Source organism: Tyto alba, unplaced genomic scaffold (assembly GCF_018691265.1).
Source record: "Tyto alba isolate M040663 unplaced genomic scaffold, T.alba_DEE_v4.0 Super-Scaffold_6, whole genome shotgun sequence".
Lineage (NCBI taxonomy): Eukaryota > Metazoa > Chordata > Aves > Strigiformes > Tytonidae > Tyto > Tyto alba.
This window is the reverse complement of record NW_024881327.1, coordinates 26,017,629-26,043,956: the sequence shown is the minus strand read 5'-3', so window position 1 is coordinate 26,043,956 and position 26,328 is coordinate 26,017,629. Positions and strand designations below refer to the sequence as shown.

General features: G+C 41.7%; 1 protein-coding gene across 3 annotated transcripts in view; it reads right to left on the bottom strand.

Moving 5' to 3' along the window:
• LNX1 (ligand of numb-protein X 1) overlaps positions 1-16,305 on the bottom strand; it is a 158,226-nt gene extending 141,921 nt beyond the window's left edge. For 2 of the 3 annotated variants that reach the window (XM_032998983.2, XM_032998986.2), the window contains exon 1: positions 16,237-16,305. The gene's annotated coding sequence lies outside the window, so the exon portion shown is untranslated. Of the gene's footprint in view, positions 1-13,770; positions 13,812-16,236 lie in introns of those variants that run through there. The other variant, XM_032998985.2, reaches the window with a different exon arrangement.
• Positions 16,306-26,328: the final 10,023 nt, after the last annotated feature.

Below are 26,328 nucleotides of genomic sequence, written 5' to 3'. Positions count from 1 at the left end.
AACAGAGTTATTTCACTGCAGACAATTTAGAAGTTCTTGCTGTCTTGGGAAAAAGGAGATTCAGTGGCTTCAAGTCGCAGTGTCTCTTTAGATATATTTTTCTTATTTTTACCTCTCCTTCAGTGTTATCACCACCTCTACTTATACTATGATGCATGGTACGATATGATCTGGAAGGCCATTGACCAGCCATTTTGGGCCAATTTCCTTACAAGCTGATTTCAGATCAGTTACAGATGGATAACTTTTTGTGCCAATGATGCTGAGCATTTGAAATTATTTTATCATCCATATGATTGCTTTGTTTCTGTGCAAGGAAAAACCCCACCTACTCCATTTCATCAGAAAATAGGAATGCCTTAGAATATTTTTATCAATGTAGACATTGTGCAGTTATATATCTATGAAAATTTCAATACACTATAGCATTTCTAAGCCATTTTTGGAAGGTGGTTATTTTGAAAAATATTAATGTTAACTGAAATGTGTCAACCCAGAGACAGATCATAAATAATCTCTCTACTCTTTTGTAATAACAGTTTGATAAAATATCATTTTTTTTCTGACTGCTAATCAGCTGTTTTTAATGATAAGAGATTACCCAGTTGATTCTTATGCCACCCCTCGTAACAAGGCTGGAACATGCTTTTCTCTCTTTTGAGACCCGAGCTGCAGATTGCATGCTTTGTACAAGAAGCCTGTTCCCAGAAAAATGTTTCCCAAGCATACATTTTATTTAAGATGTTCTTTCAGTGCCTGGAGTTGTCTGTCTCCTTATCTGTTGCCTGGTTTCATTTTGTGGAGTTTCACTGAACCCCACAGAGATGGCTCTTTCGCGCTTTTGCTAGAGGTTGTCATACTCTTACCTTAATTGCCCAAAACAAATCTCTTCAGATTTACTGGATTTGAGACTGAATTTTAATAGAAATACCAGGGGGACTGTTTCCATCTAGGCAGACCATTTGACTAGGGCACAGAAAATTTCACCTTTTTTTTGTGTGTGTGTGAGAGAGATATTTCTACTTTAAGCACATAGTACAGATTTGCTTTTAGCCAAGACACTATTTCTTAAAATGAGTCACTCATGAAAACAGATAGGTTTAAATTACAGAAAAATGCTTTGCAAACTAACCAGTGTTGCAAAACCAGAAATAGCTTAGGAGACCTGGAGAGGCTCCAGTTCCACAGCATTCATCCATTCCCCCAGTCCCCAGCCGTTCAGTCTTCCTGTCATCCTCCCTCTTCTTGTGAGATCGTTAAGTTTTGGTTAATACAAGACTAAAAATCTGTCCAGAAATGGATGTGTTAATAGAGAGTAAGAAACAAGTCATTCTTTCTTCTTTTATTATTTCCAATAGGAGAATCACGTTGTAGGAGCTGCACTGAGCTTTGTCTCGTGGCCTCTACCATGACTTTTGTTACATACACAAATTTGGGACAGCATATTTAAGTAACAGATAACCACAGAGCATCTCATCTAATGCATTCCCTTGCCTGTTCATGGAAAGAGCTGACTACAGCATAGCACAGTGTTTCTGTCTGTGGTTTTTATGAGCTGAATCCAAAACCAACCATTTTCTGTTCCGTCTGGGGCCATAAAAGTCAGAGCCTGTCCTGAAAGTACAGGAATTTTAGATCAAAAAGGAAACTCCTTCAGCAATTGCAGAGGAGCCTGGATTATTTTGCATCATTTAAGGCTTAGACGGCATTTTACAAAACCTTTTCTGCCATGACAGACTGCAACCCTGACTCATCTATTTCAAGCACGAATTTTTTTCTGTCTCCTGCTTGCAGAGGTCTGCTCAAGGTCAGGAGCTGAAGCAGAGCTAAATTCTCAACCCCTGTTTCCTCACTGACCAATGCAGCCAGCCAGGGCCACAGGAGACTGCTCATCCCAGCCACCACCCAGGCCCAACGCTACGTTGCATCCTACATACAATTATTTGGAGAAGCAGTTTTCTTAAAACAGGGTAGCTCCATGACTTCAAAAATATTTGCAGTGCTATGTGCATACATCTTTGCAGAACTGTGAACCCTGAGTCACAGCACTTATCACGAGCCAACACCTACACATGCTGCTGATGACCTGCAGACTGTGCCAAGGAGAGCACTATGCTGTGCGTGTCCTGGTTTACCTTTCCTTGAAAAGCATCTGCTGGCCACCAATTCCCTAGTCCTCTCCTTGCAGTCAGGTCTCAGCCCAATAGTAACTGAAGCAAAGTGTGCTCATAGGAAGGGGAGGACAGAAAACATGGGGGAAACTCTTTGGATGACAATAAAAAGCAGGTCAGATGGTGACTTCCCTGACAGGAGGACTCCTGAATTCCCAGGCCAGAATGAAGCTCTGCATTGTGACAGGGGCTGGCAAAACCGTCTAGGATCTGACCCTCTGAGGCTTTTCTTGCCTTTTTTTCCTACTAATGTTAAAGTAGATCTTAGCTCAACAGCTTCTCTCCTTATGTTTGGCAGCAAGGTTCAGAGCAGAGACGAGCAGCAGCCCTGAGGAACCTTTTCTCATGGGCTATTACGAAGGATTGCTCCGCTGCACATAAGCATGGAGAGGTGCACAACACTGATAAACTTCAGCTTTTACAGATGGAGTATCTATGTATCTTTCAGACACCTTCATAGGTGTCTTGTATTTCAAAATGCTGAGGGTATCTGGTCTTGACATTAATTTTTTGTGGAGATTCTGGAGAAGGTTGTAGATACTATGAACTATACAGGTAGATTTGGATGGAGATTTTTAACATCTTCAAGGTTAACTGATGAATATTTTTCAAATATTTTAATGACTCAGGTACCCATAAAAGAATTCTATTTTGTCCATCTTTCTTCGTTCAACTCAAAAAACTACCACTAAAACTGAAGTATTTTATTTCAACAGAATCAGAGGACATACAGGAAGGAAAATCTGTAACCATTTTTATGTCAAATGAAGTGCATTAACTGTTGGACATCAGTACTTGCATTTCCTTTCTCAAAACACAGTTTGTTAACACCTAAACAAATTCATAATATTTTTCATGCCACTGAATACAGATTGTTTGTATCTACCAATTCTTCTTCCTCTCTCCTTTCCTCTTTCTCTCTCCCCCTCTCCAAAAAGGTTTGACCTAAAAATTGCACCCAGCTCAATCACTGTCAGCTTTTCCAGGCATTTGGCTGTCTATATGTAATAGCTGAGGATGGGCCCCCATCTTTGAAATCAGACAGCCTATATATCAATACTTGCAGTTTCCAATGGGAAACATCTTCTGTTCTCCTTTCCCATTATTCTTTTTCCTTTCTTCTTTCAGTGCTCTCAGGCTCATGGTTGAGGGAGGTATAAACAGAATCTCACCATGTCACAGAATACATAGCAGCACTTTGGGAAGTTTGACAAACTGGAATACATGTTTAGATTTCCTGACTCAGAGACAATGCAGAAAAGAGGGTTCTGGCAAGCTTCTTGGAGATGGGATGCAATTGCTTTGCTCTGCAATATACAGTAGGGGCTACAGGCACTTTGAACTTTTACAGAGCCCTAGTTCAAGAAGAACAAATCATTTTTTAATCTTTGTGTTGTAATTAAAAGCAACTTAGTGGAGTTTCTGCACAAGAGAAAGCTGACTGGAAAGAAATCATATTGCTGCGAACTAAAAAGATATAACATGATACTGCACAGCATGTAAGTATGGCACAGTTCCTCTCAAAGTACTTCTCAAATTTTGTTGCCTCTTCCTCCTCTGATTTCTTTAGGAAAGATGTGCCCCTTCATCATTTTCTCTTCTGTTTGACAATTCATCTCCTGCATACATGGTATTTGGGACAATTCACAAAATTTCACCAGGTCAATGGATCCTGGGGAAAATGAACTGGAATTTCCAGTTGATATCTGTGCACATCATTATAAAAAAGATCTGATCTAACTCCATGGCCATACAAGTAACCTGGTTTGTATATCCAATTTTAGTAGCAGCCACCTAAATATATTTGACCCTTTCCTGGTTTATTGTAGTCTTTTGTCCCTAGCTTGCCTTCTCTACAGTGTGCTGTCTTTTGAGCATCCATGGCTTCTCCACCTACAGCTCATTCTGACCTCCCTCTCCTCCACTGAACTGCATTTCTCTTCTCCTCCAGTGCCCACGAAGCCCCCAACAGGCAGATCCTATCATCCCCAGATCTCCCTTGGGTTGACTCCTTGCATTCCCCCCATGTTTCTGTTCCTAAGACAAGTGAGACAGAGACAGGTGGAAATTATGTTAAGAAATTCCAAAATCTTCCCATATTTTTAAACTCAATTCTTAATTTTAAAATTTAGATCATTGTTTATAAGGTGAGTTTGCACTTGTTGATAACATCATTATTTATAATGCACTTTAACTCCAGTGATCTAGTCTTCATCAATTTGCAGTTTTATTATTGTGATTCAACAGACCCAGATTTTTAAAACCAGGAAGCTAATGTTTTTGGGAAGGCTGAACAACTAGTACAAGAGGTCAAGCACACTGAAACTGATCTCTCAAATTCAAAGAAGCTCTCATGTAAAGGCGATGATTTTTAATAAATAAATAAATAAATAAAAGATCACAGAAACCTTAAATGAAGCTGGGAAAGCACTTCATAAACATATTTTTGTCTCATAGCTGTTATCATTAGTTTGTATAGAAATCTCAATGTGCAAAGCACACTCCTGCCCCTAAGGCACTCGGTTCCCCCTTGCTCTCTGTGGATTACCTAGAGTCTAGAACAGGTGACTTGCCCTTGAAATAGTGTAATAATAATCATATCAAAATATTCTAGTTGATATTTTTGGCTCACAGCCAGAAAATAAACAGCCATAAACTGTTTAGAAAATACAGAAGTGGGGGTTCCCTTCCATGTGCAATCACATATATTTCACCTAGCAGATAGGACAAATAAAAAATGTTGGCAATGGATAAAATCTTAAGAAAAACCACACCCATTTCAGACACATCTCAGCTAAAGAAAAGACAGCTTCAAAACAAAGCTCCACCACACTGCAGTGGTGTAGGTTTTTTTATTATTTAAAGGCCGTATCTCTCAGCATAGGAAACCTTCAGGGGAATAATAAGGCAATTCAGATGAATGTAAGAAGAAAGCCAGGACATACAGAACATGAGACAGCTTATTCCATTATTCTAAAATGATCTGTTTGAATATGCATGTTTTAACTCACATTACAGGCACTTTCAAGCAATCTTGATGCATTCTACTAGAACGCATTATCCATACAAATCTAGGCAGACAAACATTTAAATTCATAAAATCATAATGTTGATTAGAATCATGAAGGATGTGCAAAAAACATTCGCAGAGAAAAATCAAGGTCTTCCCAAAAGAACAACAAAAAAGTGCAAGGACCTTTAGGGAAAAGGTTTTAGGAAGTAGTAAATACATCTGAGAGAGGCAAGGTTATCTGGAATTTATAAATTTTTACAAATATTTATGCCAGGTGCTAAAAAGCAGCATTGCCCTTGCTTAAAACTATTTGGACAAGCAGGCTTACAGATTTTCTCCCTGTGTAAACAGTATAGCAGCATTCTAAACAGATTAATAGTGGTATCTGTTCAAGTCAAATATTTATGTAAGCTAGATGAGTGGAAAAGGTAGTCTAAGGAGAACATTTTAAACGCAAATTCTAAAAAGGTACTGAAGTATCCTGCCTACATGCAAACAGCCCACCTTGACCAAATCTCGCTGTTCAAAATGTAAAGGCTTCACGACCTAATCCATTACTTCTGGTGACCTGAGAAAGATCTCTCCCTTTCAGAGCTGTCAGGGACATTTATGTTTGTGATAACCATCACAGCAGAGAGGTACCAGTACAAAATCCTGCAAAACCAGAGTTCAGCGGCCAAGCACTAGACTGAGAAAGGATCACAGCTTCTCTCCGGTCTGACTGTGGCTTTATTCTATAATTATGAATGAATAACTAATGCTCAGATTGTTTCATCTGCACCCAGGTGGAAGGGAGAGCAGAAGAGGCGAGATGGGGACCACGCTGCTGTGTCATGTCACAGCGCAGCAGAGTCCCTGGACGAGTCGGGGCTGCCGCCGTTGGGACAGGCTGCTCAGGCACAAGCTGCTCCCATAGGAAGCGATTGCTGCTGTCATTTGCACAGCAAGGGCCTCAGCCTACTGTCAGTCTGTAACAGGACAGTGTGGAAGAACTCTTCTAGTCCACAGAATCTATTGGAGAAACTCAGATTTTATGGTGGTGTTCTGAGTCAGGCAAAATTGACAGACATTAAACCAGGTCAAATTTAAGAAGACTGAAAAAGCTGAGGCAGTGTTTGTGTCTCTCTCATACCCACGGTCGGTGGATTTGCAGTAAGCTTTAGACATCCCCTTACACATGAATCAACAACCCTTATACATTTCTGTCCTAATTTTTTGAATTTTTCAATTCAAGTAAGAATTCATTTCAAACCATAAACAACTACGGAATTAGAGCAGTACATCACAGAGGCTGAACTATTTTATAGCTTAAACCTGACAGGTCATATTTCACCGCATGTTTTCAACATCTGCAGATTTCTCTTGTTTTGTGGAAAACAGAAGTAAATGTCTTGCAGAACAGGCACCAGAGAGGACCGGCCAAGATATTTAGGTGGCACAGCTGTACTGTCTCAAGAGCTGGATGGAAAGCTTTCTCCAAGAGCAGGCGGATCGAGGAAGCCTTACAAAGCTACATGCATTCACCCTTGCTTTGTTAAACTGGGCATTTGTCTTCCCCTGCTCTGGAAGCCAAACAGCAATGGTTAATTTATCTGGATCACAGAAAGGCTGGTGGGAGCAGTCAACACAAGGGAAGATATCCTTCCCCTAAAACTGAGTCTCTAAACACCAACACCCACAGGCTCTGGGGAGGTTACAAGCCCAGCAAACTCACTACCTCCAGGAATCACCCGTTTCTGCACCGCAGTGGGCTGCAGTATGATCTTGGAGCTCGGATCTCGAGCACAGGCTGAGAGAGCAGAAGGTGCAGAGGCACCACTGGGAGCATTGGCAGCGGGGAAGGGGTACACTTGGAGGCAGACAGATCCAGTGAAAGGAAACAGGGGGCTTGTTGATTCAATGGCCGACGGTTTTTCTGCTTGGAACAGTAAAGGGGAGTTTGTGCCACTTGTGCACTCTGCGGGAGGTGATGCACCTGGTGTGCAGCTCTACTAAGCCAATGTCTCCTCTCCAGCCTCTACGTGTGGTCTGAATTTGTCTCCATGCTAAACCAGAGCTCCAAACCATAACAGCACAGACCTATTAATAAATAGAGGACAAGGAAGAGAAATGCTCTATATACGAGAGCTGCAAACAAACAAAAACTTCTGCAAAGGAGCAGCAGTTTGTCAGAGCAGAGTAATTTTTTCCCCCAATAATTTAATGCAGAGGTGTGCAAGCAGGTGATAAAGGCTTTTGAGAGAGGCACTGCCTTACTGAGGACACGGGAGTATCTCCACTTGCTGTGGGTGGCCTGGGAGGCGTGGGATGAGAGATGGTCCTGAGCCCACAGCCAGCTAGGCAAGGGGGAAGGAGGAGAAAAGCCCTGATGCAGATGAGGGAGCATCGGGTGCTCCTGAGGGAGGAGGCTGCGAGCTTCAGCACTGCCCCGTCCATGAGCCCTAACTCTCAGCAAGAGTGTTTTTGAGCAAAGAGCAGCCAGCACACCACTTCCCGGGTACCTTTCCCAAATGGTGCACCTCCTTATCAAGAGCCACAATTTTTTCCACAGCCAAGTCAGGTTTGTACACGCTGGCCAAACATTTTTGCTCCCCTGCTTCACACCCCATTTTCAGGGGTAGACAGGGACAAGGGAGTCAGCCCACACATAAGTCTTACACAGGGTCCCCGACGCAGCACCTCCTGCGGTTCCCAGTTTGGAGAATCCTGCTGGATCAGCAGCTCGTGCTGCTGAACTCCTCCTGACTTCTTTTTGCAGCACAGGCTCCAGTGAAGAAGCCTTGTGTAGGACCTGGTTTTCCAGCTGGTTTTCAGCATTCCCAGCTGAGCTTTCTTGCAGGAAATGTGCACCTTGGAGCACAGCCATCTGCATCGGCTGTAATCCCAGCAGCCTTCCTGCCTCGTTGGGGCTGGGGATAGGAGCCACACAGCCTGGCACCGGAACTGTCCTGTCCTGTCCCAATCTCAGAAAGGCAGAAAGTTAAAAAGAAATCACAAAACAACTCAAAGCACACGACTGCAATCCACTGCCGCTCAGCAGTGACTCGGGTCTGATCGGTGTTGTTCACATGAAGTTCAGAAACAAGTTCAGCCTGCATGATGTCCTCCCACCTGAGCCTCAGTCTGCAAGAAATGCTTACATTGAAAAAAAAAACCAAAAAACAAACAAACAAAAAACCCAAACAACAACAAAAAAAAACAACCAACCAACCAAACAAAACAAAACAAAACAAAAAAAACAGAAACAACAACAAACCAAAACCAAACCTGTCAAAAAGTATCTTTTGCATGATTACAGCCTGCAGCTATAAATCCTGAGCTCAAATCTGAGGGATAAAGGGGTTTGGATTAATTAGTCCACCTTCAGAGGCTTGAGTGCTGAATTTCAGCTATCTTACTGAAGTACAGAGGTGATCTGCTGAGCAACTATACATAATTCCTGGAAATGTCATTGCCAAAGAAGAATTACTGAGGATGAGTGGGACTAGATTAGAGTCTATTGTAGAAGATCAGGGAATGGAAATGATGTTTTCACTTAGATTTAGATGTCTGGGTTTCAGGGGACTCTTCTCAACAAGCAACAATTCTACTGAGTTTATTTTGCAAGTGAGGGGATTGCTCTGTCAGAGGATGATGTCTGCTGTCAGTCACAGCCTGAGCTCCCATGCCACAAACATTGATTTCTGGAGGTTAGTATTCACAGCTGGTCCTCCAGGCACATTTCTCCAAAATGTTGGGTTAACATTTTAGGAATGCTTCCAGAGCAAAGGCCAGGATCTTGGTCTTGTATGATGATAACCCTTCCCCTTCTTCCAGGACTTACTAGACTGGCAATTCAGCTCATGTCATCTAAGTGCTCAGAAGAATTGAATCATACAAAATCTGGACTGACTCACGAGAGGAGATTTCACATTCTTGCATGCAGACACACAGGAAAGACTCCCACATTTTAAAATGATTAACCAAAGATACAGCAGTTTCTGAAAGAAGTTGAAAACATAGATCTGTCCTTATGTTAGTCAAAGTAGAGGTGTCAGATCTGCTATAGACACACCACATATTTCTGTTTTGTACTAATGCATTAGCACATGTCTATCAAACACATTATCACCTATTCTAATTTATCAATGCAGACATTTAACTTGTAGAGTGTTGAGAGAAATCAATTTTCTGTCTCAAAATAAGAATAGTAGTTCAATTACATGCAGGAAGTATGAAACTCTCTTCAAAACAGGAAGGCGAGCATGCTTTCTGGATGAACAGCACATCTAGATGCATGTTATTTTCTAGTCCAAGTGGATTCCTTTCCAGATGAGCAACTTTTTTGCACCGCTGCTTGTGTAGGTGGGATATATTACATGGTTGTGAGTAGTTAGTAGTCTATAGTTTATGTAATTAATAAATATTTATAATAAAATGTTCACAGAACTCTGCTCTTTCAGATATAGCTCATGAATATAAAGCACTGCATAGAAAAGCAAAGTCACTTGAAATCTAGCTTTATATTCTGGTAACTTTTTTTTAACATCTTGCTGTTGTTCAGTAATACCATACCATAAGAGAAAAAAAGAGTACATACTTTGGCAACAGTGGGGGTGGGGGGAGAGTCTAAAACAGGAATTTTGAGACTGAAACAATTTTAAGAGAAGTTACAGGAAACCCAGTTAAACAAACGCCAAAAATTTTCCAACTAAGCAAGCCAAATTCAATATAACCCAATCTAAGGAACATCAGAGGAACACTCAGAGCCTTGCTATGATTTTCTGTGTCTGTGCCTCCACACACAGTCCAGTTTTCAGTTCTGTGTGACTTAAGAGGGTGTTCACAGATAGATCCCTAGCCTTCCACTTAAATCACATTAGAGCTGAATTAAGCAACCTATTGTAGTGCCATACCATATGCTCTAGATAACAGCGTGAGGTATTGATTGAATGGGAATTGCAATTATTCACAAACTCAGAAATACCTGAATAGTTCTTGTTCTCCAACAGATTGTTATGGTATAGCTGAGCTGGCAACTGCCTTTGTCCAGTTAACAATGTGATGATTTTTTTATACTTTATAGAAATGGGATTATCTCGTTCCTTCCCTCTCGTCCCTCCTTCTCACAGTTTAATGGCAATTAATATACAGACACAGTAAAGAGCTTTATTCTTGAATGCATCAACTTGTAATTTAATACATGAGAGCTCCAGAGCTAGTCTGCTGCCACATCAATAGAGGGACACAACTCCGAATTTAGGCAATCTTTCACCCAGTGCCCTCTGAATTCAGAGATGCAGAAACCAAACCTTGCTGAGCTCTCGTGATGAATCACAGTTACACTTAGGAGTCTCACACACCTCTACTGGGACAGAAATAAACAACTGCGCTTGAAACAAGTTGTTGGGTTTTTGTTTGTTTTTTTTTTTTTTTCTCTACCCTCCCCCTGCTTTCTCATCTTTTTGATAGATGTGTTCTTTGGCTTCTTGCTGCTCACAAGAGGAAAACAGAGGACACATTAGGCTGGTAGCTCAATGTACGAGTATGAAAGGCTGAAAATTGAGCCAAGAAATCACAAAACTTAACTGCTGAAACCTCCTGCATGCTGGCTGAGCTTACATGTTTGTGTGCCTTTACAAATTATTCTGCAGATAGGAAAGGACCCTTTGTATTTTTTATTTTCTACCATCCCAGCCAGTCCCAGCAAAGCAACAAACCTCAATGGCTTGTGCTTTCACCAGCTGAGCTCTCCAGAGCAGCTTGTCCTTCCTTCCCACCTCCTAGACCCCCAGTGCAGGATGCCAAAGGACCCCTCTTGCTGAGGACGGTCACCAAGAACATGGGCTTCAAGGCTAGGCTGTCCTACTTCAAAATGTCAAAGCAAAAAATTATTAGACCTGTGGCCGCGCAGAGGCCAGTGCAATGAACAGAGACCTGTGGTGATCCCTCAGCAATCCAAACTGCTGGAGGCCAAATGACAGAGTCTGGGATCGTCACAGACTAAATTAGGTCTGGAAGAAAAATTCCTCATTGGACTGAGTGTCTGTTGTCCAGCCCAGAAATTGCAGATGTGGATCACAGTGGCCTATCCAACAACCGGCAGTGGGGAATACAACCTTGTATTTTGCTGCAGATGAAAGGAGGTGCTTCAAGTTGCTGCTTGAATATCCAGCAGCAACAAGGCGCCTGGAGGGGCCATGTACATGTCATGGAGTGCCTTGCCAACACCATCACTACAGAACTTGGGCTGAAAAAGTTGTTAAAATTTCTGTGTTAGACTAACAGGCCACCCCCGCTCAGACCAAGTGGGCAGTCATTCACGGCATAGAAAACAGCATGCAAAATGCTTTATTTTCACCATGTGCATTATAAACATCAGTCCCACCATGGCACTAAGAAAAGCTGTCTCAGTGTTGCTCCTTCAGTCTCTAGTTATTCACTCATCACAGTGATGAGCTAGGATGACCTGCCATCCTAATCAAGGACAAACCTCATACACCCAATCACAAGCAGTTTGGGTCTTTGAAATAGATAGTGAAAGAAATGCCCTATATAAATCAGCACATTTTGCTAACAGCTTACAGAAAGAAAAATAAAATGTCCCCTTTCTCCCAACAAAATCCTTTTGTAAACAGTTTCTGAACAGTTCAGGAAAGCTGCACTTTTCACTGGCAAAGGCTTCCATGGCATTGGTTATTTTCTGATCAATTCCATGATACTGCAGCAGTGTTTTGGCTGGAGGATTTCCTCGGCCACAACAAGAGCTGAACTTCAGTTTCAAATACTGCAGTCCACACAGTGGAGACCTACCATTCAGGAAGTGCTTTAGTCTTCTAAACTTAAAATTTCCAATTTTAGGAGTCTTGGCAAAACACAAGGATCCATAATTGTGCATGCAAAATGTTGAAAGTTTGAGTGGATGCCAACAGTCACGTCCTGCACAGGCAGGACAGCTACATTTGCAAAAAATCCTTTCCTGGTTAAGGACTTGTGATCCAGAAATGTATCATAAGGGTTACAGGTGTTGTTTCTATCGTACAGACAGTGGAATTAAGACTCAGAAAAAAACTGACTTCCAGCCCGGTACAGCAAGATAGCGGTAAAGAAGAGAGCATAAAATTGATGTAATTTTTCTGGTTTTCATTGCTTGAATATCCAAAGCTGGGCAGCAGCTAGTGTAAAAGCAGCAGGAGGGTGACTAAAGGAGCCTGGCTCACCCAGGGACCTCCTCTCACTGCATAAGGCACCAGGTGCTTGCCAGCCCACCGACAGCCGCTGTGCAGCAGGTTCTCCCACTGCAACCCGGCTGAGACAAAATACAGCCCGTTCCCTTCTCTCCAAGACAGTCGCCTCCTGCAGATAAGGAGGTAGTCTCTTCATCTCATCACAGATTAACGTGACACCCAAATCACCCCAAATTTTGGAGCCTTAGATGAACGGCTCCACATGAAATATCTCAAGAGACGTAGCAGAACTATTTCAGGAAAATGGGGTTTAGCTGTTATTCCTCATGTACTGTATGCTTACCTTGATGTGCTTTTACAGATCTCTCAGCATACAATGAATCAGGAAGAATAAATACAAAGGGATCTGAGGCAGTAGCCTGCTGATAAGTCCATTCCACTGCTCAGCAGTATAACCTAACACTGTGTGTGACAAAATCAAAACAAGCATCTTCCACCACACACAGTCTGCTGTAGCTGTATTTTTATTTTCTACAGTGAAAGAATAGTAAGTTTGTAAAAAAATATGTGTACGCTGTGTACATATATAAACATATACATAAATATAAATTTCCAGTACTGTATTCAACTGTAACTGGAAACAAGTCAACTTGACAATTAGCCAATATAAAGAGACCTAAAAGAAATTTTAGCTCACACACCTATTCCTACTTCCTCTGCCAAGATGTGGTTTAGCCATCACTTTTTCCTATTAAAAAAGAAGTGTGTTTCCTCTGTTCCTGTGTTAAGACATGTAGAAATAGGAAAAGTTACTAACACAATGACTGTCTGGACAAAACTTTATAACGTGTATACCTCAAGGGCAATATTTTGGTATTATTGCAGTTGACAGTACTAAGAAATCAACAGAGCCAGGATTTACACACACCACCACCCACCACCCCCCCCAGCAATTAAAATGCACGAGGTAAATAAAATACAGAAAAAGAGAAAGGAAGACTAACATGTTTGATCTCTTGCAGTCATTAACTTCAAGTACTGGCTACCTTTACCACAGTACCTCTAAAGAGTCATATAATTCCCCATTTTTAGAAATTTCAGTCTTAGGAGAGGAGGCTCTCAATCTGAAAAAAGTGTTAAATCGTGCTGCAGTGAAGTTGCAGAGGAGTTTAAGTGACTTGGTGAAACTTAGGAGCAAAGAGCCAGCACCAGAGCTGAAAGCAGCACAGCCTGATCCTGTTGCAATTCCTTTTCAGTCACACTGCAACCTCAAACCTTTAAAAATCCAAACTGCTGCTCAGGTTAGGAGCATCTTTCACAGGGACCTACTGTTTGCAGCATGGATCCCCTGAAAAAAAAGTAGGTGAATTAAAAAGTAAAAAATAAAAAAAGGAGCCCAGCCCGGAGAGCAGGATCATACCTTTAAGTGCTTTGACAGCTCTAAGTGTTTTCTTCCTGCTCAGGAGGTTTGTTGGCAGCCTTAGCTGACCTGCAGCCTGCTATGTCTTTAATCATGGGCTTCTGGCCATGGCTCATTCAGGAGCTGCTTGTACGTTCCTGGATAATCTTAGCCATCCTCATTAAAATTAGGGGAGATGTGCTGTCTGACATGGAGGTAGAAGTGCCCCCAGCCCATGAGACTGACCTTTGATCTCAGGGACAGTGGGGAAAATGTTACTATAATTGTGACAAGCTTCAGCTCACACAGAGAGATGGGCAGCTCTTGCATCAACACGCAGGATCCAGGTGACACCAGGCCAAGGACCAGTGCTCTGCACCCCACTGCTGAGGGGGTGAGGGCTGCCTCGCTTCTGGCTCCCCTCTCCTTGATACTGTTTAAGGATGAGGACAAAGGGAAGAGCTTTGCTGCCTTTTTTTCAGGCTGTCCTCTTCCTGTAGCCCTCAAGGAGAGAGGTGTACGCAGACACGCGAACCTCACAAACACCCCCAAACAGGTCATGCAGCCCAGAGAGTTGCCAGCCACTCTCTTCTTGCCCCAGGCAGAAAATTGGGCAGACTCTGTCCATGAATCACAGGCAGCAAAGTCAGAAGGACTTAAACATTTGAAATCTTGCATAAACGGCAAAAGCAACAGACACTAAACAAAAAGGTTCAGGATATCTCTGTGGTTACTTTAAGAAGACACTGATGTCTTCAGAGGCTGTTTTTTCCTTCTGGACATCATAACTCAAGAGATACGGCCCACATTATGGGCAGCAAATGAATTAACTGTTTCCCAGGACTATCACAGTAGGAGCAGGATTTCTCTATTGCACTAATTATAGGGAATGGTGAGGATGAACAAAGCACACTCCAAAACTCCTTGTAGATGCATTAAAGCTGACATCTCTGCTCAGAGGCTCTCCCAGAGCATCCCATCAGACTCTACTAGTCATGTCACTTCATATTATTTGACATGATGCCATATACAGCTGATAAAACCAGACAGACGTACAAAATAATGTAACCGTGCCTCCAGAAAATGGAAAAATTAGTCCCCTGTGACATTGTGACCAAGTAAATTAAAGCCAGCAGACAAAAAATATGTTTCACAAGTATTTTTTTGCTATGTAGTATGAAATTATTCGGTTATTTACTATCCGAATCTATCTGCAAGCAGCTGGTACTATAAAATAGGGACAATCTTATGCAGGAAACATAAACTCCCCTTTTTTATGTGTAAACAAAGAGCAGCCACAAAATACATCCTGTTGACAGACTGATATAAAAATCACTGGAGAGAATGAGTAGATTAGGTATGCTGCAGTACAGCATTAGTTACTTCATCACATCTTTCTGGAAAAGTGATGATGCTTGCCATCCCTTCAAATTAGAAGGCATCTTCCTTTCAATTGAACATGGTGTTCCCAGTCCAAGCCTCTAGCCTCCAGGATTTTAGGTCCTGAGCTGTGAGTCAGAAGAGCTACTGCATTGCTCAGCTGATTCAAGTCTCACTCATCGAGCCTTCATCAAATGGAGTGCAGTGCCATTACCTCTCTCCTCGGCTATTACCACACCTTCAATGAGGTGAAGCTTTCCGTCTCACTTACTTTACTTCATCAAAATCTCTCTTTTGTACAAACTGCCATACTGGATCACACAAAAGGTCCACGACTCCCCATATTCTGGGATCTAATGTCCCCTGCTATGCTCCCAGGGGAAGCACTTATCCAGCTTCTCCTGCCCACCGTACTATCTCAGCTATCCTTGAATAATACATAGCTTGTTACAACCACAAAGTATAAATATTTTTGGCACAAAATGGAACTGTTATTGATGTTAAATCATCCTATAAAAGCACTTATGGTAGATTTCACAGATACTGGGTTGCATGAAAATGCTTTATGCTGTCAAGCACTGTTTTGGGAAATATAAACGCCTTAAGGTTTTTTTGTATATAGAAGACAGACTGCATGATTAGCCTGACCTGTCTAACATTTCCCAATCCTTTTCCAATCCTGTTGCAGTTGCCCATTTTCACCTTTAAGTCAGTAGAAACAAATACCAGCAGCAGGACTAAGGGAAACCAAGCCTGAATTCTGCATCAAACACAGGTTTGAAAAGTTTGGGCCCAAATATTTCAGTCACTTCTGAGAGCAAAACCTGAGGGAAAATCAATTTTTAGCCCACGTTAAAAAACCCACTATGCACTATCAAGATTTTCTTGGAAAATCTCTCAAGCCCACTTGGTCTGAGGGAAGGACTGGGATTTGGGTGCAGGAGTACAGGAGTGGTGGGACCTGTGACACCCAAGCCACAACTGCAAAGGTGGGAAGCTTAGGATGAGAGATAGCAACAGGACAGCAAAGAATGAAGCAAATGGGGATAAGTGGCAGGAATCAGTGGGCAGAAAGGAGAAATACCCATGTATGAAGGCACTGCTTACCAGAGCATCTCCCCATCCCAAGGCCGGGACAGAGCCCGGCTCACCTGAGGTTCGCCATCCCTCCGCTGCAAGGAGCCAGTGATGGGTGGCCTCTCCCTCTGCTCTCACTCAGGTCCCTACAGACACCAGCAATTACTGATGGTCAGTAACTAAGTTATTTAAAGTGCCAGAGATCTGTGTAATTGTTTCTAAAGCCTCAGGTGCAGCGCAGGTACCAAATAAATGCCAGTACAATGCTGTGTTGAAAAACATTTGGGGGCAGAACTATTTTTTTAAAAGCAAACTGGGACTTTATACATGGGAACAAATAAAGACAAGAACATCAAGTCCAGTATTTACAAGACTAAGTTTGGCATTGTTGGCTAAGGCCTGAAAAGAGGCTGTCTCTACAGGCCTAAAACAGTTCCTTTTATGCTTGTTTGTTTGGATACCATCTTACAATTACATGAATACATAGAATTTTTTCCATATAATCCCTTACTACAGTCAATGCAAAGGAAAGAGAAGCTGTAGAAATACAGTATACTTAGATATAGTATAAAACTGTTTGTACAATCCAGATTCTGCAGATAATAATTCACTTTGGAAGATGGGGCTGGGAACTGCAGATGAAAAGAGGTAGTTTTACATGCAATGCAACAGAATATCAGCCAGCAAATCAGCTTTACTATCCACTTCTTCCCGGGCTACTGCATATTACTCTTTTTTTAGGTACTTGATCTAAATTGCTTGTTGCATTGAGCTGCTTGTTTGCTGAGTTGCATGAGCATTCATGAAGTGGACCCTTATGCCAGGAGACCCTCAATCTCCAAATTTTTCTCTTTTGCCTTCCTTTGGCTAATTTCCCCTGAACAAAATCATCATAATGCACATTCTTTTCAGTGGAGCACCAAAAAAATAACTGTGGCAATGTCTGTGAAACACCAAGTTACCCTAATGACAAGCACCTGACCAAGTCAGGAAAAAAATAATAGTTTTATCTTCAAAGCAGATCTTAAATATCATGCAGTAAATAAGACAGAATGCTAAGTAATGAATGAGAATAAGCTGTAATATTACTTAAGAAAGAACCATGCACTCTGAACAAGGAGGAGAGACTTTTATATTCATACGGTTAAACACTACCATTTAAGCATACACGCAATGGAGATGAATTAAGAGTGCACCGCAGTTTAACTGGTGCTTCTTGAGTGTTTGATTTTACAAGCTTCGTGACATTCTTCTAATATTTCTCCTGGGTAAGCATTTTATATAAATATCATGCCCTTTTTAAAACAAAACAAAACAAAACAAAAACACACAACAACAAAAACAACAAAACCAAAACAACAAAACAAAAAAATCCAAAATAAGTAAATTCTTTGCTATGAGAGGATAATAGCCCACCACTTGCTGAACATCTGGTTTTGAAAAAACACCCGGTAAAGTTTTGAAGTCATTCTCTGAACCAGTTCAATGACTTTCTTGTTTTAACACTGAAGTAACATGTTGCTCTTGCTCTTCCAAGATACTTTCTCAAACTGCTGGGCTATCACACCTTCCTGGACCTGACCAGACACTTACTCCCTGCAGCCAGTCTGGGGAAATTGCACCTACTTGGGTAGGAAGAGCAAGTGACTGCTGCTTTGTGCTTCTCGAACATCTAACACAGCCCAGAGACACACTGATAAGAAAGTGGCTGGCTCAGAGCACAGTTGTGTAACATATGCATTTTACTAGGGTTTGATGACTGATGATTTTTATCCAGTAGTTTCATCTGGTTGTTGCACTGGACAGAATAAGAAGACTCCATAATTCATAATCTGGAGGCGAGGCAACAGCCACTCATTTCTCCCCAGCACCCTCGTTTGGGGATTCACCCTCCTCCAACACCTGAGCTCACCCACCAACACAATTTGCTGCAGAGCTGTTTTTTTTCTCTCCTCTTTTCTGGAAGCAGCATATGTAAGTACATATACATGTGCACGTGTTTTACTCCAAGAAGGTGTTAGTAATGAACCAAAACTCTTGAAAAGCAATTCCCATTCATGTCACAGACTCTCAGTCATGCGTCACACCCCACTAGAAGAGCCAGATTATGGCCACCCTTAACTTCCCCATATGCTACTTTGCTGAGAGCAGACTGATTCTCAGTTGATCCTCTTGCAATGGGCCACACGGGCCCCAAAGTAGGAGTCCACCTTGCCCGTGCACATGTCCTGCATTGGGCCAGGAGACCAGCCCCAGAGCTAGAGCTACCTCCTTCCTTCCACCTGCCATGGGGCACGCAGAGAGGGGGCAACGCTGGCTCCCCAGGGAGCTGACTGAAACTCTTCTCCTTCTGCTTTGGGGGCTCATTCCCCTCCACTGCTTGTCTCAGAATACAGACCAGCTCCTTGCCTGTATGCAAAACCAGTCTGCATCAGTGCAAAAAAGCCCCCTCTGGCAGGCAGTTGCTCCCCTGCCTTAGGGAAACCTAGCAGAAAAAGCGGGAACAGAAAGATTTTGCATAAAAAGCTGCCTAAATCTCTACCACCTACAGACAGGGTCCCTGTCTGGGTGGTGAGAGCAGTTCCCGGTCTTTCTGACTCCTTGGTGGGGTTGGATGAGCAAATATCCGTAACTGCCAAAACGCCTTCTTCCATTTATGTGTGGCCATGAAAGGAGCTCCTCTGTGACAGAGCCCAGGATCTCACCAGATACGAGTTTGGCAATGGTCATCCAAGTAACAGAAGTGCCCAGCCCTCATCTTTCTGAATGGAAATAGCCAACAACACTAGCACATCAGGATTTATAAACTGTGCTGTTCAGCAGCGCTCTCCTACTACAAAACAACATCAGGGTAAACACAACACTTTGGAGTCAGGGTAGGAGTGCAAAGCTCCTTTCTTGTCCTATGGAAGACCACCCAGTTTCCAAACACTGATCAATGATGGTTCATGCATTAAAGAATTGCCAGGTTTGAAAGTATTGCTTAAGCTAGGTTGTATACATTTTGTCTCTATAAAAAGACAATCTGATTTGGCAATAGTTTACTAAAGAGTGTTGCTTAGAAATAAAAGTGGAAAGAATATTTCTGTTCTTCTTTGTTTCTTTGGATAATTTCCCATTTAATAGCTTAAAGGAAACCATCATTTAGAAGACATACTCATCAGATGTGAAGAATTCACAACCTCCTTTTATGGCAACAAAGACTAAGCATGAACAATGACTTCTACATGTATCAGGCTTGTGTGTGACTTTTTACTTTTGGATGTTAGTACTCTTTAAGCTATCAAGTCAATGGAAAGTTTTGAGAAAATCTAAGTCATAGATGATGAGCTTAATATAGCTACCTTATGGTCCAGGTTTTCAAGCTAATAGACATGTAACCTTGGAATGGACCTCAAAAGATCACCTAGTACATCCCCCCACACTATACACAAAGGACCACCCAACCAACCACAACAGACCTAGCCTAACCTGTTCTTAAAAAGCCTCCAGTGAAGGTGATTCTTCTCTGCTTACAATTATGCTGAGACTGAACACACTAATCTTTGCAAAACTTTTGTCAGCAGAAATTTAATATTTTACTGAAGGTCATTAATGACCTCATCAGATAGCAGTGTGTTTAACACTGGTCCCTGTGGCACAACACAACAATCCCCAGTCTATTTAGTTACAATTCTCTTTTGATGACTACATTTTGAGATCTGTCACCTAGCCATATCTTAAGTCACTCGCTAAGTGTCTTGCTAGATACGCTACAACACTGTTTTGTAATCAGAAAGCTACGTGGTGTTAATGCATCGCAGAAGTCCACTGTGTCAGCTATCTGCTTCAATCAACTTTTGCCTCTGGAGCTCTGGTATCAGGAGCATTTAACAAGTCCTAATTTCTTCTGAAACCACGTTGACTAAGTATAGTCCTTCTGTTGTCTCTTACTTAAGCTCCTGAATAGGCAGCTGACACAACTGATATCAAATTAACCAGTTTACAATTAGTTACCATGCATGGCACAGCTCTACTTCTGTGATGGGATTTCCAAAATACAGCTGAAATTACAGGCAGTGGGATTCAAATCCCTGCAGACAGCTGTTTAAGGAACCTCTACTGCAAGTTTCCGAGGACCACAGCAGTAGAAGGGATTAAACAAGAGTTGTGTCCTGCCTCACCTTTCCACCCCAGGCTCCTTTCTCTGGAGCACAAGTGTGTGAATCTGGCTGGCCACGTGGAAACCTGAAGCCACATGCTGCTGGCCAGCTGGCCAAGATGTACCTGCAGGCTCTGCCACAGCTGTCTGCTGCCAAACAGCATGGAGAGCAGCTGAGTTTTCTTTAACTAAATGAAGCATTAATGGGGTTGTTCTCTTCCCAGCAGCTGATGATCACAAAGCTTGCAGGAGCTGATATCTATGAAACATCATAAAGTAGCTAAATTGGTATGAATTAGTCTGTGGCTTCAGAATTATTGGGATAGAACCTGGCAGACTGAGATCCTTTTCACCTCATTACTGTAGGAAACCAAACTGAAAACTCTTCTTCTGCCTAAATAGTTTTTTTTGTATCCCCCTTAGTTACTGACAAACTGAAAAGCACTTCATTGTTCTCATGAGATTTAGAGACAGCTTGCCTCTGCTTTTAAAATGAGGTAAATACTTATTGAATCCTCTTTTGTATCATTAAAAATTTAACCATAGTGAGTGATTCTGGACAAAAATAATGTCTTGGTACTTCTTCAACTTCAAAATCTCTTTATGCCTAGGCTGCCACTAAATGTCTTCTGTTGCTTATCTCCTGAGGAGGGCTTGCAACTAATTATTTTGTAGAGGAGGGAAGTACCCAGATGATTCAGAGGTAAAAGACTAAGTCCTGCTCCTCTCCTCAGCATTGCCTGATACTCAGCTCCCAGTTCCATGTGCTCACCTCTGTTTCTCTTTCTACACAAGCACCAACTTTCCTGTTCGTTGTGTGGGCAGCCCAGCACCCAGCCAGTGTCCACAGAGATCCAGGGAGATGCCTTAATGAGGGGCACAACAGAGCCCCTGCTCTTTGTGGATTTTCTCTGACGTACCTTAGAAAACTTGACCCCAAATACAAACAATGGCAAGCAGTTTGTTGCAGCAAAATTCTTTAATGAGTCGTGATGGGGCTTTGGGAGAGTGAGGAATACAAAAGGCACTTGCTGACGGCAAAAAAATGTGAAATCCTGGAGATAAATGAAGATTTCCTTTATTGTGCAATAAAATTGGTCTTTTAAAATTTAACCAGTCCTTTCAAAATATTGTTAACTCCCCTCCCACCCTGCTGTGTTGCCACAATTACAGCAGAGAACAACTGGGGAGAAAATTAGCAGGACATTGCTGATACTGCTGCTTTTTTAACATGCTTTCTGCCTTAGAATCCCTAATAGCAACAGCACCTAAAAATGCTGAAGTACATGACCTCAATGACATTTTCCTATAGCAAATTAAAGAGTTAGATGTCATTCTCTTCCCATGAAATGAGTGCTGAACTGGGACTCACATCCCAGTGTGGCAGCACCAAAATACTTTTTCTGAAACACATCTGGCTTCCACAGAGAAACCCCTTAAGTGGAACAGATAATTTAAGGTAGGGAGAAAATCCATTATATTCTTGATTTTGGGGAAAGACAAACTTGCATAGATCTGCATTGCTCCCATATGTGATGGACCATCATGCCTGAGAGAGCTCTGAACCAAAGCACACCTCAGCTTTCAAAACCATCTTTTTGACCCTTTTATTTACAAATCTCCTTTTATCATCAGAAATCCTAGGATTCAGAGAATGAAGTACATGTTACATGAAGGTTTAAGACAATGGCAGAATTTTGCACTTTGCCGAGTGTATGTCCTGTGTTATCTGCGAATTTCCTGCCCATTTGAATAGTAAGCTGGAGGCAGGAATTGTACTATGCTTAGCACTAACTACATTAAAACCTCTTTAAAAGTCACATGCTGCAGAGACATAATGGCCTTCTTTTCTAAGCAACTCTGCAAATCCCTGTTTTCATGGTGGATAACGTATCTTATGATTGCACAGAAAGTGCACATTGACATTTTGGGGATGTAAAGCATGTGGTTTTGAAAAGTTCCAGAGATCACCATACATGAAAATACAGAAGCATTATTTTCAAATGCTGGTCATGAAAGTTAAGCCTCTAAGTTAGTGTTTAGGTTCCTAGATATGAATTACAGAAAGATCAATTTATAATCCTAATATTAAGCATCTACTCTGCACTCTATGAAATCATTTATAACTATTATTAAACCTTAAAATCAGCATTTTTTGGTGAACAAAGTGGAAAGTTCTTCACTAGTATTAGCTACTATAGCACCCTTCACAGTGAGAAGGGCCAGCAGAATTCCACAGAACTTCTTTATGCCTTTGCAGGGGGAGAAACTCATGTACGAACCGAGTCTGCTGATGGAATTAGTTACACCCATAGCATCCTCCTAGGAGTTCTGTGAGGTGGGGATCAGAGCTGTGCTGGAAAAGGTGTGGTGTAACTGGCTATTAAAACATGCATCCTGAACCCATTCTCAAAACCCAGTTCAGCAAGCTCTGCTGCCTTTCCCCTGGGAACCAATCGGTTTGTACTCAGGAAAACAGACAGTCCTCCTCTCTCCCTGCTTGCTTAGGCTTTGACCCAGCAATCCACAGTCTCTAATCCCTCTTTTAGGCAGGCACTCATTGACTTTGTTTCATCTTCTCCAAAATAAAAAATAAAAAATTGAAGGAGTGTGAAGCAAAAAGGGTAATCAGAAGGAATGTACAGTGTTTGTGATGGTCTCAGCACTGAGTTAAAGGGCAGAGACTCTCCTGCGGCAACATCCTAGTGAACACAGTTACAATAAATGTCGCTGTTTGTTGTAAAAATGGGAAGAATTTTGCAAACATTAGGCTTATTAGACATCTGGTTTTGTGGACTGGAAATCAGACCTTGGAGGCCATTATTTTGCAGAGAGATATCAGAGAATTCAAAATGCTTTTCAAGAGGAGGCAACTTTAATCTTTTATGTCTTCAGATGGGGACACCACAGCAGAGATGATGGTTATCTAGCATCCCAGGGGCATGGCTGAAGGCAAAGCTCAGAGCAGGAGCTCACACCAGCTGTCTCACCAAGAAACTTGACCCCAGGCCAGAAGAGGAAAAGGCTGTGGAAGATTTGGGGTATGACTGGAGGAAACAGCTTAGCACATTCAGAAAAACAAGATCAGAAGCTTAGTTAAGATAAATGGCATTTTGAAGCCTCTAAGTCAAAATATAAATTAAACCAGATAGCTGATCAGAGTTGGAGCTAGTAAGGATTTTGTTTACTAAAAAATTATAACATCTGATCAAAGTTGAGTGTGGGGAAACTGCAACGACTGATTTCTCCTCCCTGCACTGGCCTGACCCACAGCACCTTCTCATTCAACCCCGAGACATGAGAGAAGGAGAAAAAAGATAAGACTCCTGACTTGGGATGCCAAACCCCATTCCATTCACCTGGGACCCCTACCCATGTTCCAGCCCCGTCCTTGCAAGTCTGAGGGCATAAACTGACTGTCAGGATGGATCAAGGCAAAAAACACCATGAGAGTGTTTTGTGCTATGGTACAACCACAGACCTTGTTTGTTCCCCTTGAGAATTTTCTGCATATGCATAATGGTAGTAATAATAGTAAAAAATTTCCATGGGCTGTCGGGTTCAAACCAAATCACTTCTAACTCTTCCAGTCTTCAATTATCCTCTTATTGTTAGGCATAAACCACCCTGCAGTAGGGGGAAAGATAGGAGATTTCAATAACAGTGTGCCCTGCCAAGCCTGATACATATTCTCATTCACGTATCAGCTTGTTCCTGTGTAAACCCACGGGCTTTTTTCCATTATGGTCTTCCTTCCAACATTGGGCTGTTGCACTAACTAATAGCTGAATTCCTAAAAATATTGACAAGGAATATGCCAATGCCCACCGGTAGTGATACCAAACAGAACTCATGCCGGAGCCATAACCTTTTTAAACAGAAATGACTAGTTAGAAAGCCCTTCGGAGCTGGTCAGGGCTGCTCACTACCTGATGCTGAGCTTTGTGGCCAAAGACCTGAAGCCTTCATCCCCAAGCACTCTCCCTCTACCAAACTAATGACTTCAGCAGATACAAAACGGTTCCAGAGGCCATATATTTTCTCTTGGACACACGTAAGCAGTCCCTAATGATTTCCATGGCATATTGCTATTTTTATATCCTCTTCATTTTTCAAGTGTAAAGAGAAGTCATCTAACTAGCCAACTAAGTATGATGAAAGGATCAGTTTTAGACAGATTTTTGCAGCATGAGATGTATCTGTATGAAGAGCTGGCATTATATCCTGCCACCCCCCTGGAGAGCCATCTACAAACACTCCTGGGTAACACCTTTTCCTAAAATATTTTGTAACATTTTATTGTACAGTTAAAGGCTGCCTGGAGCAAATCTTATTCTGTCCCCTCCCTATAGCTGTGACTGGACTCAGCAGCCTATATAACTACCCAGAATTTCTACCTCTCATTTTGGCCTTTTTAACTCCATCCCAATCCATCCCTCTTTTGCAGGTCCCAGCAGCTGAAGTCCCCCTGGATTTTTTCTGGCCCCTTTCTCACTTTCTTGCCCACTCTTCGTGCATGAGTGCTTCTCTCGCATACCCTGTGGCTACAGCTGCATTCGCCTGTGTCAAGCCTCACCAAGTGCCCTCAGGATACAGCTATTATTAATTGTTTGCCATGCCTTGTACAAGGAACCTTTATTTGAGGACAAATTCCATACTGAACCCAGACAAGACAAACGAGGACATCAACTCCTGCCTCAGTTAGTGTCTTGAAGATAAAGGGAGAGTTTCTGCAAAGAGGTTTCTCTGTACATGGGTCAAAGAATGAAAATATCTGAGTTTTATAAGATGTGCAGGGATTTGGAATGGTTCAAACATTAAAATGGAGATACAGTTAATATTTTGGATGAGCCATCTTTCAGTCACTGTGTTTGAATGATTTCACGTTTTCATTCATCAGGTGATGAATTTGTCAAATTGAGACAAAAATGTATCAGCATAACATCCATGGTAGAAAACCAGAATATATTCCAATGCGGTCTAATGCCAAGTGGAGGTTTTATCAACAAGAAGTTATGCTGTTGCCAAATTCCTAGTCCTATAAACCGATCCAGTTAAACTAACATAAAAGGTTCTTTTTACACTCTTTTTTTCCAATACAAAAATAGGTTCTTATAGTCTGAAATACAATTGTTCCAAACATTTCTAAAAGGCTGAGCCTATGGCAAGATCGACAGCATTTTACTGGCAGCAAGAGCAATAACCACAAAGAACTGTGTAACCACCTTGTACTTCCTGAGCTCTGCAGCCAAATTATGCCACAAAATGAAGTGAAATGGCATGTCACACTAGAGAATCAAACAGTACTTGGACTGATACAGGCATTGTACTTGGCAGGAAAGCCTTAAAGCAACTGCACTAGCTGAGCATCCTGTATTGTTCATAAGTTGTAATTCATACAATTACCAATTCTGCTATTGCTGCTTCAAAACAAAAATGACTAAAATGCTCTTCTGAGAGGATATATTTATCATACCTGGGGTTTGGCAAAAGAAAGTATTAACTACTCTTAGATTTATAAATTCTCCAAGATAGCTTCAATGTGGAAAAGCAAAATCTTCTTCCAATATAGACATCTATTTACATTTCTGTCAGCCCTAGAACTCTGCAAAGCAGAATACAGTTTCCCTGGAGTACAGCCCAGTAAAGAATTGGTGAATAGTTTATATTTTATAACAGTGCCTTAAGTCTCTGTTATTAGCTATACATTTGGAATAGGACATTTCCTGAGTCCTCATTTACTGCCATAACATTAAAACACTAAATCAAGCTTTAGGTTTTTGTTTGCTTGTTACTTTGGGAATTTTCCTCATTTAAAGGTATATTGCTTTGTTATATGGAGAGGGGAAAAGAGACAAAGAACAAAAGACTTTTGTTGAAGGAGGAAATATGGTATTACTGGTTGCATTACATGTATAACAGAATAAATATATATAATGTGTATCACTTCACATGTATAATTTAATTTGTATGAGGGGTTT